This window comes from Phodopus roborovskii, unplaced genomic scaffold, assembly GCF_943737965.1.
Source record: "Phodopus roborovskii unplaced genomic scaffold, PHOROB, whole genome shotgun sequence".
In the NCBI taxonomy this organism is placed as follows: domain Eukaryota; kingdom Metazoa; phylum Chordata; class Mammalia; order Rodentia; family Cricetidae; genus Phodopus; species Phodopus roborovskii.
Window position 1 is genome coordinate 82,752 of NW_026125880.1, and position 11,449 is coordinate 94,200.

The window sequence follows — 11,449 nt, forward strand, 5'->3', positions numbered from 1 at the left end:
AAGAGAGGGGTGCTGGCTTGCCTGGGCAAGTGCCAAAGCCCCATAGTCTTGGAGTCACAAGCTGGCAGCAGATGCTCTGGGAGGCTGCATGCTGGCCCACCAGCTGAGCCTGGGCTCAGATGCCTAAAGCTGCACATGTGGCCCTCTTGTGGGGGCCTTCAAGAGTGGGGTGGGGAGGCTGAGACTTCCAGGCAAGCAGGACCTGGGTTCAAATCAGAGAAGTGAGGGTGGCTGGCGGGTGGCTGGGAGGACCAGGACCCCAAGTCCTTGAACAGGGCTGGGTAGAGGATTGTAGGTCTCCAGGGGTCTTGCCTACCTATTTTCCTCAACCAACAAGGAAGTGACTGCCAACTGCAAAGGCAAAAGGTTTTTATTGCTAAGAACCGAACCGAACCAGCTGGGACCTCACTCTAATGGAAGAGTTAGGTGCCCGTGTATACTTACAATTGCAAATCATTTTAAAGGGAAAGGGTGATTTGAGAATGCCAGTCTCACCCGATAAGTTTTCCAAAGTTACAGAGATTTCATAGAGAACAAACTTTTTACAAGGCGGAATTGTTTAGAACACCTGCAAGTTTTGGGAGTTTTCTTTCTCTAGGAATGGCAGGCTTAGTGGCCTTTTCCTTAAGATAATGGGGGGCAGGGAGCAGTCTGCACAGTTGGTGGTGAGCTCCTTCTTTGTTCTTTTGTTTTCCAAGAACAGCTCATGAGCTCTGCACTCTCCAGACTGGGAGTTATCTATATCTTTTTGGCAGAAACTCTTGTTCTTTCTGATTTTTCCTTCTTACCATGAGTTTTGTATATTTTAGTTATTCATTTTCCCTTACATTGCATATCTGGGAAACCCAAGTACAGGGCAGGGAAAACTGAGAAGGAAGGACAGACCCCCCACCTCCTAGCTGCCACAGGTTGGAGGGGCATGGAAGGGAAGAGGAGTCTGCAACCAGGACTTGGTCTGCTATTCCAGCAAGTGAATCCTGAGGGAGCCAGGGACAATGTCTCCTGCTCCTCCTTGGCCTAGCTTTCCCCTTCATCATAGCCACAGTCCATGGCCTCGGGCTCCATCTGCAAGTGTGTTTGCAGCTACTGTGGCCAGCAGATCAAGGACAAATACCTCCTAAAGGTGGGATGGGGATGGCACTAAAGCCCCAGAGCTGAGGCTGAGGCTCTGGTGACAAGCTGAGCCTGAGGCCTGAGGCCTGAGGCTCTGGGGACAAGTGCCCCACCCCAGGTCAACCAAGGCTCTGTAGACCCTCTCAGCAAAGGAGTCCACTCCAGAGCCCACATCGAGGAGGAGAAAGTGCAATAAGGAATCATTAACATTTGGGCATTGTGAAACTGTGTGCAGACAAGGGTTCCCCAGGTGTGTGCTGAGGGCTTGGCAAGGAGCCACTGATCGATCCTGAAACAAGTGCCAGTTGCCATGGTTTTTGTTTACCAAGCCTAGACCTAATCTTTACATTCCTGTACTCTACAAACTGGTCCCTCCTCTCCAATATGTGCATGTTGTTGTCTTCTTAGAGTAGTCCAGGTAGGTATATTAACTGATTCACCTTCTCCTCCTCTCCCTTTATGACTAAAAAACACTGTAAACTGAATTTAACTACCTCTTATTTGTGTTGTAATTATCGTCATAGTCTTGAATTTATTTACAGATATCTGCAACCTTCCCAAAGCAAAAGTTTATACAAGGTTTTAGAAGCCCTTTGGTACCTCGCAGACCTTGCTGAGCACAATGCTGTATGCCATTGCTGGGGTTTGCAAATCCAAATACAAGTAAAGTTAAACACACATATTAAGAGTCTCAGTCAAAGTGTTTCACATGGTGGATTCAGAGTTGACTGATTCACTGTCTTAATTCTGTGTAACCTTTTCTTTTAAAATATTGTGCACAAGGGGTAAGGAGGGATTTGGAGTTCAAATTATGTCGGGCTGCATTTACCCGTACCATTGCAGGTAGGATCTTGGTACCATGTGTCCTTATCTGAATACACCCAATCACTAAGACCAGGAGGGGGGAAATTTCCTTTGCCTCTAATATCTTGCTGAGAATGCCTACAGATGTTTCTGGAAGTTTTAGACACTATTCCACTCTCCCGTACATGGCAATCTGACCATTCACCATGGCTGGAATGCTTCTGTATTTTTCCTTCTTGACCCTCAGGGTGAAGAGTATAGACTCTGTAGATTCTCTGATAATTTCTATTTTGAATGTGTTAACATTCCTTATTCCCGTAGTCATCTCAACTTGTTTATTAGTTTGTTACTGATACTGGAGACTGAACCCAGTGTGCTAAGTAATACTCCACCCCAACCACATCTGAGTCAGTGTTTTCATGTTGAGTTACTGTGGTTTTGCCCTTTGAGGTTTTCAACCTGGAGTGTGTATGTGTGACTGTTCATGTGTATATCTGGAATCTCTACATAACCTATAAATATCTTAATATGTGACATAAGAAAAGAGCTATTGAAATTCCGATTTCTTTTATTTTCAAAGAAAACTTATCTCCCTTACTACTACCAATTAAGACAGTTTTGTTTCTAAAACAGGTGTCAAATGTGTCCCTATCTCAACTGCTTCCCGTATTGAGGGGGAAAAATAATTCCTGTTTCACTTTCACACTACTTAAAAGCTTACATCATCCCAAAGAGAATGATGATAAGTCAATTTGAGGTCCCCTGCTAAGACTCCCTGTTTGTCCCAGACACTATGGGACATGCTGCTCCCACTGTGGGAGGGGGGGAGGCACACCCACTCTACTGATTGGGTCTACAGGGCCAAAGGCAATGTGTATTACTGAGCCTGCTTTGTCATCTTTTCTTGCAAGAGGCAATGTCAACTGGAGAGGCATTTGCCCTGGTGGAAGAGAAAGTCCTGTGCAGAGTGCATTTCAACCACAAGCTAAATAGATTAAAAACAGAAGTGGAGAATGGTGAGTAGGCTCAAGACACCTTTATGTGTTTCAGAACAGTGAATGACGAGATAAAAATCAATTCCACCCCCAGCTCATTCTAATGTATTATTTTAAACAAGAGGGAAAGTCATCAGTGCTTCCTGTTAAAGGACTCCATCTGTTGCTGTGCCAGCAAGGAGTGGCCTCTGTGAGTTCCACTCTGCACTCTGTGGCAGCAGCCTAAAGTTTGGATTCAGCTTTAGTTCTGCTTATTTGCCTTCCTAACACTGGCCTTACAGGTACATTTTTACCATATTTCAGGCAGAGTGCACCAGGCAATAAATATTATCCCTTATGGTCAATTTCCAACATATTTTTAAACTGTTCCATGAGGAGTTAGCTGTGACTTTGACAATTGTAAGCTTCAGAACTTGAATGTGAAAAGTCCCTAGTAATGTTGTAACTGGACATTTGAATTCATGGCAGGTAGCTAAGAAATCTACTGTAAGAGGATAATTACAGGGGAAAAAATTAGATGGGAAAACTTTTGGGAGGCTTGCCAGCCAAGTCCTATGCTGGGAATCCTATTCATACCATCAACTCCTCAGCCACTCCCATAGCTCTCAATGTAGTCAGACTCAAGAGGCACAGGAACCACCCAGAATGTAACCACCTACTCTGAGAATGGCAGAGGATAGATGCCCAGCCAGACTTGAACATTTTCTCTGTTTCCTGTGTGGTTTTGCCTTTCGGGAGTCGGTACTCTTCACCAGAACCCAGCAGTAAAGAAGGAGAAATTCTGATTCCTGCAGACAGGCTTACAATTACTGCTTCTAGTGTTCACAAAATGCTTAAACCACACACTGCTATGTAAGAATGTGACCTGAGTCATAAGCTAAACATGTGATCAGAAACATGGGCTCCTTTATACAGCATTCAGTATCACTGATCCTATATCAGAGGTGGTTAAAATAAATGAGACACAATCATTAGTTGTAAAAGAACAAGAAAGCTGGAATATGCACAGATTTAAAGGGGGGAGGCAAGCCATTTACTTTCATGAGATTATCTGATAATCCAAGTATTATATTCACCTTGTCAAATTGTCCATTTTTTTAAAAGAAACTGAATGTATTAAAATATTGCCTCAAACAAAATGACAAAAAAATAAAATAATAAACAGTAATCATAAAAGGATACCTATGTTGCTTCATACTACGGGGGAGGGGAAGAAAAAGAGGAGAGGGAGGGGAGAGAGAGAGAGAGAGAGAGAGAGATGTGAGAGAAGTGGTAGGAGCAAAGACTTCAGTTTACCAGCCTGGGGGGAGGGCAACAGTTTAGGCACAGGGGTGCTTACTTTACAGGCCTGTAGACAACTCAGGGCTTTGAATGTGCTAGGCTGATGATTCTCTGTAACTAAACACTCCCACCCCCACCCCAAACACAGACATCCTCAACTATCTTAATTTGGCAACTTGGAGGGGAGTTTGAACTTAACCTGAAGTCATCTGAGGCCTCACTGTAACCAGGGTGTCCTTCCTACTACCCCAACAGTGAGGATCCAAACCATTCCTTCTGGTCTAAGGAGCCAGGCTCTACTGTTAGGGTCTTGTACAGGGGGCACATTATTCCCTTCTGAATGTCCATTCATTTTCTGTCAGGCGATACAGTGTTACTGGATCCTGGAGCAACCCAAGCTCACTAAAGAAGGACACAGGCAACCCCATGTGCCCATTCCTGCCCCTGGTGCTGTGGAGGGCCCACAAGGTAAAGAGAACACCCTGGACCTTCCCAAAGAAACACTCTTCCAACCCTAAAGTCCACAGTCTTAACTCTTACAACCATTTTTCCAGGGGATATCTGCAAGGGCCTGTAGCCTACAACCATATTCTGCACCCCACTCTACCATCTGCCCCTAAACTTTCCATCCCCAAAGCCATGCTATGTGATGTCAGAGAAAATGTCATTTCCTCTAGTGAAACTCCAACCCTGCAGTAACTCACTACTCAAGGTAGAACTGCAGGGGACACAATAGTGCCAAGCAGACTGCTCAATGTTCTCTAATTTTTTTTTGCTAGTTGCCGACCCCCCCCCCCACCATCCTCCACGGTGGCTCAGGAGGTAAGGAGAAATACAGGGAATGTCATTCCACTGTTCTTCCTTTGGGGAGCAGCCTGTCTGGGGAACTGGCTTTCTGTGGTGCTGCTGTTAGTTGGAGCAGTGTGTTTCCATTAAGAGCAGCAATGAATGGGCTTCCAGTGACTGAATCCTGGACTGAGACATATTGAGCCTCTGGAAAGCCTGGAAACCTTCCAGTCATGTCCACTCTGTTCCTTAAACATGTGACCTGAGCTACAAGTGCAGCTCAACACTAATTTGTCAACCATTAAAACACTGTGAGGTGAGGGGTTTCATTTGTTTGTTTTTAGCTTTTAAAGTCAGTTGTGAGATTATCGGGGTGAAGTTTCTAAATGACTATATCATGTCACAGAGTCAAAAGTTTGAAGACCCCTGCCATCAGAATTGTTAGCCATTTCCTCCCACTTTCCTTATTTTGTTAAAAAAAAAAATGTAGATTTTAGGTCTCAGAAGGTGTGTGCTGCTGTCTGAAGACCTGAGTTTGATACCTGGAATCTGCAAAGTAGAAGGCAAGAACTGACTTGTGCAGACTTTGCTAAGACCTCCACACATGTGCTACGATGCAGGGATGCCCGCATATACACACACAAAATCAATAAATGTTAATATAGGCATCTTGTCTGTTGACCTGAAAAGGAGGCCACACCCCTTTGAGTGTGATTTCAGGCAGAGGGAAACTGAAAGAGAGGAGCTTGAGGCAATGCTTTCCTTTGCATGCTCTGGTCAGCTGATTCAGTAGGAAGAGGGGGGAAACTCCCTGGCAGTTCTTTGCATTTTTCTGTGTAATTGTCCCCAATAAACACCATTAGATCTAGTGATATAATTACATCATCACCTTCATGTAAATACTCTATAAAAAGTCACTGCAGTCTTGGTAAATCTTTCCCTTGAGCTAAACCTTGGTCATGCATATAGGGATATCTGGTATCAACATTTTAGCAAAGAGAGGATCCAGGAGAAGGAAGGGACATCCTTGGCAATGCTTCACAGGGATTTTCTGGCCATGAGCCATTACTAGGTTGCTATAACAAGATATGAGAAAGCCTTGATGCCACCTTCCTTCCACATACCCACATAATCACACATACACTCACAAACTTACATGCACATATTCCCACTCACACAAATACACATTTTCCCTCTTTCCAGAAACCCAGCCCTTCTCCACACCAAAACAGCTCCTCAACTTACATTATTCTCCCTTGGTCCACTATGTCTGCCAACTAAAAGGAATGACCATGCATCTCCCCAGGTGGCCCCTTTCGAACACTGCTACCTGAATTGAGAAGATGGGAAGGGACCATCCAACACTTTCCCTGCAAATATGCAAATTTCACCCCAATCTCCAGTAACTCATACCCTATAATCCACCAGATGCAAGCAAATCTTGTAACAATTTCTCAACCACTGTGGTCTATTCCACTATTCTTGGACTGAGGCCTTGTCTGGCAATAGACATGAATGAGAAGAGTTCTGTAACAGCCTTTGTTTTCCCAGTAGAGGACTTCTACAACAACACACAACATCTTGTTGAGTAGGGAGCTCCTGCAAACTACTGTGGACAAGGTTGCCATTGTGTGTGTTGGGGAATATGGGTAGGTATAAAAAGAAGTCTCCGGTGGTGCTGAGGCCCGTCTTCCACCTTTACACTAGCTTTGACAGCTTTGCTTCTTTCTGTTTTCTAGTGAGCTTTAAAAAGAACACACTTTAGGTTATAGGTAGCAATATGGTTTAACAGATAAATAACACTGTAAGATGATGGGACTATATGATTTTGGGGCTTTTGGGTTTTTGTTTTGTTTTTGTTTTTTCTACACAAGGTTTCTCTGTGTAGCTCTGGCTGTCCTGGTACATACTCTGTAGACAAGGCTAGTGTCAAACTCAGAGATCCTCCTGTCTTCTGAGTACTGGGATCAACGGGGTATGAGCCAACATGCCAGGTCTTATTAGTGTCTTGAACAGAAAGGAATGGGAACACTTTAAATTAGGAAGCCTGTCTGCCCAAAACAAGTTTTTAAAAATAGATCACTTTTTCTTTGTGAGTCAGTGTGACAAATATATTCAATTACTTGTCACATCTAATTTCCAGTGTATTAATGGTCAATGGGACTTTTATAAGCAAAAAAAAAAAAAAAAAAAAAAAAAGAAAACACTACAAGCAAACAAAACCCCCTAACTTTCACATTTATGCCTCAAAGGAAGAACAAATGTTGAATTCTTTTGGAGGTAACCGTGGTTCTTACTTAAACACTCAGAAAATTTAATCTGCCACAAGGCAAAACAAAACAACTATGATATAGTAGAACCTAGGAAAAATAGTTTTATATCCCTTTCTATGACTGCTGACTTTTGCCAATAATCAATAGATATATTGAGGAATGAGCCTGTGAAAATTAATTCTATGTATTAATTGTTGTGGGGTATTGACTAGAGAAGAACGCTCAGACATGCGTTTAAGCCAATAGAAAGTCTTTATCACCTGGTTGGCAACTACACTGGGTGTTCAGGATCCTGGCGTAGCACTGAGCCTTTTAGGGATGAGTTTTAAGTACAAAAATCATGTCCTGGGTTGACATACTTCAGTTAACAAGAACAGTTAGCCAGTACTATTACTTCAAAAGCTAAAAAGCAAGGTTCTTTGATGCTTCCCTTTTAGGGCAGAAGGATTCCTTATGCAGTTATTAATGTCAAAGGCCTATTACTAACCCTAACCCCAATCTTTTACTTAACACTCTAACCATAACCCTATCCCTCAAACTGTAACCCCAACACCTAAACCTAAGCATAGCCATTAACCCTAAGCCTGAGCCATAATCCTAATCCTTCAATGATAAAGGGGCCCCTAACCCAAATACTAGGCCCTAACTCTAATGCTAGCCACAAACCCTAACCCCAACCCTTTAACCCTAACCCTTGAGTCCTTATCTTACCATAACCCTCTAACACTAACCCCTAACACTTGCCTAACCCTAAGCATAACCCTCTAACTCTGTAAACTAACCCTAACCCCTAACCATCACCTAACCCTATCTATTAAGGCCTATGTAACTTAACAACCACTGATAGCTGGATACTGCTCTTTACTTTGAAGGGCCTAGGAGGCTTTTGTTTGTTTTTCTTAAAACTGCTATTTCTTTTCACAGAGAGTGGCTGTGCTCTCTAATTTCTTGCCATGCCTACTTACACTTACCACAGATACTTGTGTGGACACACACACAAACACACACACACACACACACACACACACACACACACACACACACACACTCTTTTTCACAAGCCAATCTATAACCACTACATTTTCTACTCCCAGAACAGACTAGTGACTATTACTAATAATTCCATGAGTAACAAGGATGACAATCAAAACTACCTGCTGTCTTAGTTGACAAACACCTGTCCCACCATTTCAAAAGAAAGCTCCTACAGGGCAGGTCCTAGTGTCAGTCAGAAAGGATACTCTGCAAGTGGTTGAACTACCTGCAGTCTGTGCTGTGTGTTCCAGGTCCCTAGCTTCAGTGAAGTGTCATCTATGGCAGGGTGGGCTTTGGTGACTCATCTGTCTTTGAATCATATCCACTCCTATAATTTATTCCTGGACCACATTCCTAAAAGTAACGCCAATAAAACTCATCGGTTCACCAAATTGGTCTTTGGCATTAACCATTATTCTTTGGTCTGTTGTGGGTTCCCTATGTAGAGTGAGGTGACTTGTGTGTTGCATTTCAGAAACAGTCTTGTCACAAAATACAAGTTAACAACTGAGGCTAACAAAGGCAGAAGCCTTCTCCAAATATCAAAATGTTGGTCATGTATACTTGATTATCGAGGCTAAGCATCTCCCAGCATCTTGGCTATGATCTGGTATGGCAGTTCTATGCTCTTGAAGCATTCTTTGCCCTCTTTCCAGAGTGTCATTGTGGAACTTTGCATGTGGATACTGATTATTGACTCTCTGGGTTTCAGAAGTTTGAGTGTCAAGTTGCACATGAATATTTCTAAGAAAATGATGTTCCTTGAAGGAAGTCCTGCAGTTCTGAGATAGGGCTTGTAACATGATACTATATTTTCAGCTATGCTGACCACAGACTAGAGAAAACATAAAGCACATGGTGTTGAGCAATATGCCAACAGAACAGAGGTAAGGACTTAGTGTTCTTATAACTGGAATTGTTCACTCAGACCAGGGCAATAAGAATAGGTGAGTAATGCTTCCCTTGTGCATAATGAAAGCATTTGAAGTTGGCTGGTTTCTCTTCTTCCCTCTTCAGGAGTAATATTTGTATAGCCTTGAAATATGTTCAAGGCATTGAGCATGTATTTGGTGGGTGCATGCCTACACTGTTGCAATCCAAGCAAACCTGTCCCTGCCTCTGACCCATCTGAACATGGCAGGTATATGTACCCTGGCCCTTTAAAAGAAAGACTCCACCCACTCCCTTTCTCTCTTTCCCACTGTTCCTCTGAAGGGGCAGATAGACCTTTTCCTATCTTTTTCTCTTCTATCCTCTCTCTGTCTCTGTGTCTCTTTACATCACTTCTCTTTCCTCCCCCTCAATAAAACTTACAATATGAGTCACATCTACAGGTCTCTGTTTCCCATCACTTTCCTGTGGAACCTGCATGTCCAGTTTATACAGCATACAGTCAAACAGTCCAGGCAAGAGCAGGTTCTTGCCCAAATGGCTAGTCTAGCCCCATTAAAAGTAAACCATATATTGAGTTACTTCAATTACCATCTTTCGGTCTGATGTAATTATTCTTGCCAGGAACAGTTGTGTCTAACCACCCTCCCCTCCCATCCCCCTACCCCAATTCCATATGTAGGGGAATGCCATCCAGTTGGGGTCATGTAGATCTGACAAGTCATGTGAAGTAGGGACTAGGGCTTCTCTCCTGTGTCTAGATTAAGGCTGTTATCCCTCCATGGGGGATATGTTTTCAAAGTCCTTTTGTGCACCTGTGATACATCCTGGCTCCACTGTCTGAGGTCTCTTAGACTGCTCAGTCCTTCTGGCTGAGAACCCTATTCAGGGGGGCCTGAGTCAGTCCCATGCTGGCTTTCCAGCTATCAGGCTAGTGGCCATTAGCTCCTCCTTGTTCAGGTAAGCTGTTTCTATGTGCTTATGCCGCATGGTCTTGTCCTCTCCATCTGCATCTGGGTTCTAATTCGACTCAGTGTTTATGTATGGGTGTTTGCTCCTGTTTTCAACAGGCATTAGTTGAGGGCTCCATGGAGAAGTTAGTTGTTGATCTCACTCTCCGGGAAGGGCATTTATGATAGCCTTTCCACGGAATCTCAAATTGTTAGCTAGGAGCAGTCTTGTAGTTCTCTAGACCTTTCTTCGTGTTTAATTTTATCTTCAAACGAAAATTGGCTCCCTCTTTTATGTTCTCTCTCTCTATGTCTTTGTCTCTCTCTCTCTGTCTTTCCTGTCTTCTATTCCTAACCAGGCTCAATCTTCCTGGTCACACATGTATTCCTTTCCTCCCCCTTATTTTCTCCTAATTCTCTCTCCATTCGCTGCCTCCCCACTTCACCTGAGCTCTGGGGGACTTGTCCCTTCCCAGTTCTGTGGGGGACTTTATACGAATATCTTAGAATACACCTTGTATCCTAGTTGTTCTGGTGATGGGAATTATAGGCTGGTGATCCTTTGATCACTCATCCATATATGATTACTGTGTTCCTCTTTTTGTGTTTGGGTTACCTCATTCAGGATGGTTTCTTCAAGTGCCATCCACTTGCCTGCAAATTTCAAGATACCATTATTTTTTTCTTCAGAGTAGTATTCCATTGTGTAGATGTATCACATCTTCATTAACCATTCTTCAATTGAGGGGCATCTAGTTTGTGTCCAGGTTCTTGCTATTACAAATAGTGCTGCTATGAACATAGTTGAACAGATGTCTTTGTTGGATGGAGGTGAATCCTGTGGGTTTATGCCTAAGTGGGGGATTGCAGGGTCCTGTGGTAAACTAATTCCCATTTTCCTGAGGAAATGCCATACTGATCTCGAAAATGACTGTATGAGTTTGCATTCCCACAAGCAGTGGAGGAGTGTTCCACTTTCTCCACATCCTCTCCTACATAAGTCATCACTGGTGTTTCTAATTTTAGCCATTCTGGCAGGGGTAAGATGGTATCTCAAAGTTGTTTTGATTTGTATTTCCCTGATAGCTAAGGAGGTGGAGCATTTTCTTAATTGTCTTTCAGCCTTTTTGATTTCCTCTATTGAGAATTCTTTATTCAGTTTTTACCCCATTTTTAATAGGGTTATTTGGTGTTTTCTTGACTAGTTTCTTGAGTTCTTTGTATATTTTGGAGATCAGCCCTTTGTCAGGTATAGGATTGGTGAAAATCTTTTCCCAGTCTGTGGGCTTCCGTATGGTCTTGTCCACTGTGTCCTTTGCCT